Source organism: Myodes glareolus, chromosome 21, assembly GCF_982192425.1.
Source record: "Myodes glareolus chromosome 21, mMyoGla1.1, whole genome shotgun sequence".
Lineage (NCBI taxonomy): Eukaryota > Metazoa > Chordata > Mammalia > Rodentia > Cricetidae > Myodes > Myodes glareolus.
The window spans coordinates 50,764,020-50,770,017 of NC_142046.1; positions in this window are offsets into that span (position 1 = coordinate 50,764,020).

The window sequence follows — 5,998 nt, forward strand, 5'->3', positions numbered from 1 at the left end:
CCATTTTGGTGTAATATTGTGTGCTATGTTAAACTATTTTATGTATTCATTTTTGTGTTGCAACAATTAGTCAATAGCAGCCTACTTTGCTTAATCAGCCATTTGGAAACAAGCTTATCTGTTGGTTGCAGTACTTTGTTAGACAAGTTTGCTTTTTAATAAAAATCCCTTGAGAAACCACTAGAAGTTTTGTTTCGCATTTATAATAAATAGGCTTACAGCAATTTCTTTCAATTACACAGAAGCAGGATCTTTATGGGATTGTAAATCATCTCTTGATTTTACAGTTATTTGTATTTTACTTACTTTCCTTGTGCTTTATACTTACACTTTGCAATTCCAGCTGTAGCGTGTTTCTCAGTACTGTCCGTGTCTCTGAGCTGTCACAATGAGATGAATGCTGTTTTCAGTTTAGGTTGAGCTTGAGTTGCTGTTATACAGCATTTGACAGAAATGATACCTTGGAAGATCAGACTTATGTTTTCAATTCTTTGTTGCTTTTGGTGTGAAGAACTGAAATTGTTGCTTTTTAAGAACATGTTATTACCTTTTTCTAACAATTTAAAAAATACATTTCTCAGTAAAACATACTACTTGTGTAGGTACTTAAGCTAGACCGATTCTAAAAAGCGTTAGTATTGGAAATAAGATTTCACTATTTTGGCTATTAGCCTATATCACATTGAGTGTTAATTCTGCATGGTTTGGGTTTTTTTAAACTTGAACTAACTTCTCTAGTTCTCATAGCTGTGACTATGAAATGTCAAGAAGATGCATCTTCTGTGTATGTACCACGATAGGCTGCAGCATGTTTGTGACTCTGGTTTCTTTCTGTTCAGATGGCTTTAGACCACTTTACTATTAACATAATTTTAACTTGGCATGTATAACATTGCCATATAGAGTAGAGTAGAAAGTTGCAAAATATGATACCTTGCAGAGTTAAACACTAAACATATCCAAAGTCCATTCAGAATTTTGTGTGTTGTATTTTGCTATTTTTGTGATATGTGGCCTTTTATTCTGTAATATCCTTCTAAATAAAACATTGAACATCCGGCAAACACAAAACCTGCCTCATTTGAAAAGTATTTCAAAACTCCAATTAATAGTAGCCTTTAGAAAGTTTCGTACTTTAATATTTGTTAGTATAGTATCAACCCTTACCAAGGTAGCTTCTTGGTAAACCCAGTAGCTACTCAATGCTATTTGTACTGAATAAAGCAATGATGCCATTGTTATTCCAGTAAGAAAGATATTGGCAGTGTAGCTGGTATAGAGTGAAGGGTGCGGTGATTTTGAAGCTCTTTGGAATACTCTGAAACAAATACCCGTGGTGGCATCTTTACAAATTGTTTCTCCTGATGGGAAGAATTTATATATATATGTATGTTACATGTCCGAAAATGAGTTGATTATGTCTTAAATCCAGTCAGTTGTGTTTTAAAATACATCCCAAACTATCTGATCTTTAAGAAGAGAATTTCTCCTACCATTTTAAAATTCAAACTAAGTAAAAATACTTTTTTTTTCTGGTTCTAGAGCTTTTATCTGTTAGCATATATATATATACAAGGACTTTCCAGTTCTTTAAGTAAAAAAAAAAAAAGACATGGGAGATAATTAGTAATGTCTGTAACATGCTGTTTAGGTTATCAAAAGAATGGCTCCGAAGGAATGAGAGAGATCAAGGAGCAAAAAAGAAAAAAAAAAAAAAAGAATGGCTCCATGTGGAGCATTTATGGGCTCCCCCACCCCTGCTTTGTTAGTTTTTAGTAGAATAGATATGAGTTGAGAAGACAATCATCTAGACTTTATTTTCAGAATATAAAGAGAGTTTAGAAAACTATAATTGTACCTCAAGATTCACAGTTAATCTCATTGCACAAAGTGCAAAGCCTTGTTTTAGTAGTTGTGCTAGTAGATTTTTAGTTTTTACTTACACATTGTTTTCCCAAAACTATTTACTATTTTGTTTTCCAATCAAATTGGCTTTATAGAAATATTTGAATTTACAGTTAATTTGTAATTTTGTCTTTATACCTTTTAAAAGTAGTTTAACTTGTTTTTATTGCTTGATTCCAAAGCTGAGGAAATTGTTTCACTATGTAAGACTTAAATGATTATTGTTTGAATTATTCTTCTGGGTAAACTGTCTACTACAGAAATTAACACTACAAAGAGATTGTTAGTGAAAGTAAAGATAGTTTTTGCATCATAGCTGGTACTGAATGGGTAGTGCCAATGGACGAGACGGATCAGAATGTCTCAGAACAGATACCCACAATAGATTTGTTTCAGGAAGGAAGCTACTGGTTGTTTTAAAACATTGACTTATAACAGAACTAGTTTCTTTTAAAATCATTTATTTGGAACCTTTAGAATTTGTCAAGAATTAATCTGTCAGCTCTTTGCCCCAGTGTGGTCCAGATGCTCACTGGTTCTGCCAGGTGGCCTTTGCTTCTTGTTTCCTAGTGGAAGGTGTTAAGCCAAACATGAAAGACTGCTTTATGTTCTGGATAGGCACGTGCTGGGTTTCTGGCATTTGGGGTAATAGTATTAACTGATGAGTCTCATTAACTGTCTAGTGTGATCGTGATTGGTCGTATTTGTTCCACGTGGTGGTAGTTTTAATCACAGAACTTTTTACAACAGGTCTCTGTAGAAATGGGTTGGGTTTCTCTTCTTTCCCCAGAAAGGACTTAGACTTAATTGATATAAAGAACTAAATGAGCATTTTTATGTCTTTTGTTTCTATTCACTGTAAGTATTCCTGTATCATTTATGCATTTATAGTTGGCAAACTGTTGTAGTTTGATAAACTTACATTGTTAAAATTTTTTAAAACTAATTCTTGTTTTACAAAATAAAGTATATGGCAAGTGCTGATTGCCATCACTGCCTGCAGTGGGGTTCTCAGCTGCCTTGAATGGATTCACCTGCTATGTGACAAACAACAACAAATCACACTAAAAACAAGAAGGCTGTCCAGGCCACAGAGGGAAGTGTTAAGGGCTCTGTTCACTTCCTTTTTCCCCCCAGTGCCAGAGGGTGTAAGGGTATTGGTTTGTTTCTGTTTGCTTTTATTTCTCTTTTTAGAAAATTCCATGTTACTAAAAGCACATGCTCTGTATTCTATGATTCCCCCCCTCCCCGGCCCTGTGTGTTTAATAGTATTTTTGAAAGATTGATAAATAAATTGGGTATTTCTATGGGATCGTAAGTCGTGGCTGTTCTCTGTGGAAGGGGAAAGCATAATTAAGTTAATGCACTTCTTTTCCTAGCTCCAAAGTCACTGTGATGTATATTTTTTTAATGGAATTTAGAAAACTTGTTTCCTCAATTGTAAAATTAGTTTACAAATGCTGCTTCTCTTAGCATTAGTCTAGTAAATGTTGGACTATTTCCTGCAAACTGCATTTTACAAAATTTAAACTTCAAAACTGTATTAACTTTTATAGTTAACATTGTATTAAATAAAGTATACTATAATAAACAATTCAGAATTGTATTTTTAATTTTTTTATTAGTCTCATTAAAAATGAAATGACAGTCAGCCTATGAAATATTGTATAATAGAAATGCAAAGTCATTTGTATTTTGAGGAAAACGGGTAATTGGCAAAATGGATCTTTAAGAATGTATTGGACATAGTATAGTGGCTCATACTTTTAAGTCCAGCACTTGGGAGGCAGAAGCAAGTGGATGTCTGAATTTGAGGCTGGCAGGGCTGAATACTGAGACCCTGAGAATTACAGGGCTTTAAGATGGTGCAGTGAGTAAAGATGATTGCTGCCATACCTGGTGATGTGAGCTGAATTCCTGGGATCCACATGGTGCAAGGAGAGAACTGATCCCTGCAGGTGTCTTAGGTGCACAAGTACTTTACCAAAACGTAAACAAAATAGGATTTAGTGAGCAGTGGTGATTTCCACGTCTAAGTAAATTCTAGGTCAGATGTTTAAGCATAATGGTTCAGTTTAGTAACTTAGCAAGTTTTAATACAAATTTTGGATTTGTATTACTATCAAAATTATACCGTTTGCTTTTTAAAGATTTATTTATTTATTATGTACATTGTTTTGCCTACATGAATGCCTATGAGGATGACAGCTTCCCTGGAATTGGAGTTACAGACAGTTATAAGATGCCATTTGGGTGCTGGGAATTGAACCTGGGTCCTTTTAAAAGAGCAATCGGTACTTTTAATCACTGAACCATCTCTCCAGCCCCTACCATTTGTTTTTTAATTACAAATTTCCCAGTGTAAGAAACCATGCTGTTTTTCCTGTGTCTGTTTTTTGTTGTTTGTGTCATGGTGGGTTTTGTGTTTTGTTTTTATTCCAGACTGGCCTCAGAGTCAGTATGTAGCCAACAAATTTAAAATGAACCTGTCACACTCAGTTTCTGTGCTGCTGGGGATTGAGCCCAGGTTTTCATACATGGTTGGTAAACACTCCCATCTGCCTGCCCCCACCCACCTGTCAGTGATAGCATGGGTTATAAAACTATTTTTAGTTGTTTTTTTTTTTGAAACAGTGTCCCACCACGTAGTTATGGCTGACCTTGAACCTACAAGAGATCCACTTTCTTCTGCCTTCCAAGTGCTGGGATGAAAAGTGTGTATGCACTGCGCCCATGTGCACAACCCTAAAGCTATATTTTTAAGATTTCTAAGACATTTAGATTTTTTTTTGTTTGTGGTATAAATTTAGATGTTTGGGGAAAATGTCCACAGTTAGGAGTTAATCATTGAAAATGGGTGTATTTTTTAATATATAGAGAAAAACATTGTTCTGTGGCTTGTATTATGTAATGGGCATATATTACCTTGCCTTTGAATTTCAGTAATTATACCATAAACCAAAAGAAATACCTAGCAGCTATGCTTCTACAGTAGTTTATAGAGCTAAAGTATCTTAAGACTGTTTTGAGGTTTTATTAATTGGTTTTTGCTCTGTAGCCCAGGCTGGCCTCCACTTGGTGGAGTCTGCATGCATGTATGCCATGTGGACCTGAGATTAGAGATTGGAGTTAGTTGTCTTCCTCAGCCATGTGGATCCTGGAGTCCAACTTCAGGTTGTCAGGCATGGTGAGAAGCACCTTTACCTACTGAGTCATCTTGTCAGCCTCGTCAGTATTAGGCTTGCAGGTATGACCTGCCACAACTGACTCTTCATTCTTAACCATGATTCATTACTGAGAGTTATTTTTTGCAATGATTGGTTATTGAACAATTTCTCAAGCCTTGGAATCAGACTAGACACACCTACCTCTTACTGATTTACATTTGTGTGTGTGCCTTGAGTTTCACTCTAATAAAGTGGCTTTACAACAATAGTCATCAAAGGAATATTTCATTCAACATAAACTACCGTAAGGTAGTAGTAATCTGTGGAATCTTGAAGATATACTGTGTGTTTCCTACAAGCTTTTAAAGATCTCTTTTGGGCTGGGCAGTGGTGGTGCACGCCTTTAATCCCTGCACTCAGGAGGACAGAGGCAGGTGGATTTCTCTGGTCTACAAAATGAGAGACAGAAACACTGTCTCAAAAAAAAAAAAAACCATTTGTCTCTTTGAGTTCATTATGGTCTCAGGATGCTTTGACACACAGTTTAGGAATTTGTTACCGTGTTCTTTTTAAATAATTCCTGCTTTGTTTTTTTAAAGGCATTTTAATTTTTATTTAGTGGCATAATCCGTTCTCTCAAATAGCTCTGGTGTCCTGGGACTCACTATGTAGACCAGACGACTTTAAACTCCCAAAGAACCCTCTGCTTCTGTCTCCCAAGTGCTCCCAAGGTTTCTGCCACCATGCCTAGCCGAGTTTGGGATAAACTAGCACAAATAATAAAAACCCAGAGACAGATATTGGGGTTCAAGCCAAAACACAGAAAAGCAAAGCAGCCAAGCCACTAGAGAAGGCTTACCTCTACCAAGGCTGAGCAACTGCAGACTAAGCAGATTAAACCTCTCCTCTCATTTATATTTCCTCTA